Source organism: Fusarium proliferatum (genome assembly GCF_900067095.1).
Source record: "Fusarium proliferatum ET1 genome assembly, contig: FPRO_scaffold012, whole genome shotgun sequence".
NCBI classification, from domain to species: domain Eukaryota; kingdom Fungi; phylum Ascomycota; class Sordariomycetes; order Hypocreales; family Nectriaceae; genus Fusarium; species Fusarium proliferatum.
In genome coordinates this window covers 1539761-1542299 of record NW_022194801.1, presented here as the reverse complement: position 1 = coordinate 1542299, position 2539 = coordinate 1539761, and positions in this window count along the sequence as shown.

The following is a 2539-nucleotide window of genomic DNA, read 5'->3' as shown; positions in this document are numbered from 1 at the left end:
TCTATCTATCTATTAATTTAAACTTCCTGCTTACTATATTCTGCTAATAACTATCTAATTACAGTCAACCCTTTCACTAAAATCCCTTTTTACTTAATGCCTACTATACCTCTATTAATGCTATATTATTTCCTAGCTGTATTATGCTGTATAGAATACTTCCCGACCTAACCAGGGCTGCCCCTTTTATTAAAAGAGTCTTAACTTATAGTGGCTAGCGCTACTATACTAAACCTGCTATATGTACTGCCTCTAGCGCATTATAATTATTTATCCTTTATTTAGCTTTATCTCTAATTTAATAATATTAGTTTAATAATATTAGTAGTTATTTCTTAACTTTCTACTTTAATAATATTAGCAGTTGTTTCTTAACTTTCTACTTTAATAACGTTAGCGGTTATTTCTTAACTCTATATTTCTATAATGTTAGCGGTTATTACTTATTACTTATTATAACTTACTCTGCTTTTTGCTTTATATACTTTATAACTGCTTTTCTATCTCTGCCTTTTTACCTTATTGCCAGTGCTATTATGCTATACCTGCTGTAAGTACTGCCTTTAGCGGCCTAATTAAATAACTTAAAACTTTTATCTTTTTTTATATATAAACTTCTCCTTTTTGCTTTATTATTTTTACTTTTTTCTATTATATTATATTTTTATTTTTTTAACTTTATATATTCTTTCTATTTAATTCTTTACTTTCTTTACTTATATTCTCTTAACCTTAACCCTCTTAAATACTATAACCCTAACTATCTTATATACTATAACCCTAACCCTCTTAAATACTATAACCCTAACTATTTTATATACTATAACCCTAACTATTTTATGTATTATAACCTTTATCTTATTTTCTATTTTTAATTTTTATATTACTATTTAGTTTTATTATTAACCTGTTTTACTTATTTATAAACTTACTTCTATTTATTATTTTCTATCTTTTACTTATTTTATTAAGCGCTTTTTTATTTCTTATTTATTTTATAAATTTTATTCTTTTATTTTTTTTATTTTTTATTTATCTTTACTTTATTTATACTTTATTTTTTATAATCTTTTTATTTTATATTTTATTCCTTATTTATTTAATATATAATATCTATCTTTCTATACTATAGTTTATCTTTCTCTAACTATATATTAATATATTTTATTCTTTCTTCTCTTATTCTTTTTATAATACCTCTATTTTATACCTCCTTATAACTTTTTAATTTACTTTACTCTAACTTTTTAATATTTATTACTACTTTTAGTATTTACCCTATACTCACTTTATTTATTACGCCTAACCTAATTATTTTATAAACCTTTTCCTATATTTTGCCCTACCCTATATTCTGCATTTTATACCCTAATTTATAACTTCTTACTATTATACCTATATAGTTTTAATTTCTTTATTCCTTACTATTAAACATTCCTTATATAGCTATTCTCTTTAATCTTAATTTTTATACTAACTGTAATTTTAAAATTAATACTTCTTACCTCTATATGCCTTCTATATAATTACTTTCTATAATATATATATATTTATTCCCTTTATGCTATAAAACTGCCTCTTAATAACTAACTAACGATAAAACTCCTCTTTATCCTTAATAATAATATTAAATTTATACCTTACTATAGCTTAAACTTACTAACTTCCTAGCCCTATTAATATAACTGGCAGTAACTTATCCTTATATATATAACTGCTATCTTCCTTTTATATTTCTTTATATTAGTCTAGCGGCAGCTTATATATAAAGCAGTATAATAGCTCTTTAAACTAAAGCTTCTTATAAATAATATTATACCTTTCTTTTACTACCCTTTTATATTACTGCCTAACTTACTAATATTACTGCTTATTTAATACCTTTAATCCCTTTTAATAATATTATATATAATATACTAAATACTTTTTTATAACCTTATTTAGCTATTAGAAAAGCATCCTAATTTATATACCTTCTTCTATATTAAACCTATTTTAAATTATCCCTCTTACTTTACCTATATCTTTATCTTTCTTACTTTCCTTACAGTTATTAGTTTTATATTTAGCTTTACTGCTAATATTACTTTCTTTATTTTACTTCTTTTCTTTTTATTATTTTTTAATAAGTTTATATTAATTATAAAGCAAAGCCCTATTTATATTATTATATATCTTACCTACTATTCTATCTATAAATGCTAAAATAATAGCTTATTAATAACCTAAAGTTAATATAAATGCCTCTATCTATACCTAATTAATACTATCTATAAAGCTATAATATATATCCTATTACTTTAGTTACCTATTATATATAATAATTAACTTTACTATCTTACCTACTTACTATCTCTTTTAACCTATCTGCTAAATAAAATCTACTAATTTATATAGCTTCTTTATATAAACTATAGCTATAATCCTCTTAATATTAATACCTATTTTTAGCCTAATTATTACTGCAATCTAATAGCTTACTTAACTATCTACCTAAACTAACTAAACTTCTATATAATCTTTTTTACTTATACTACTA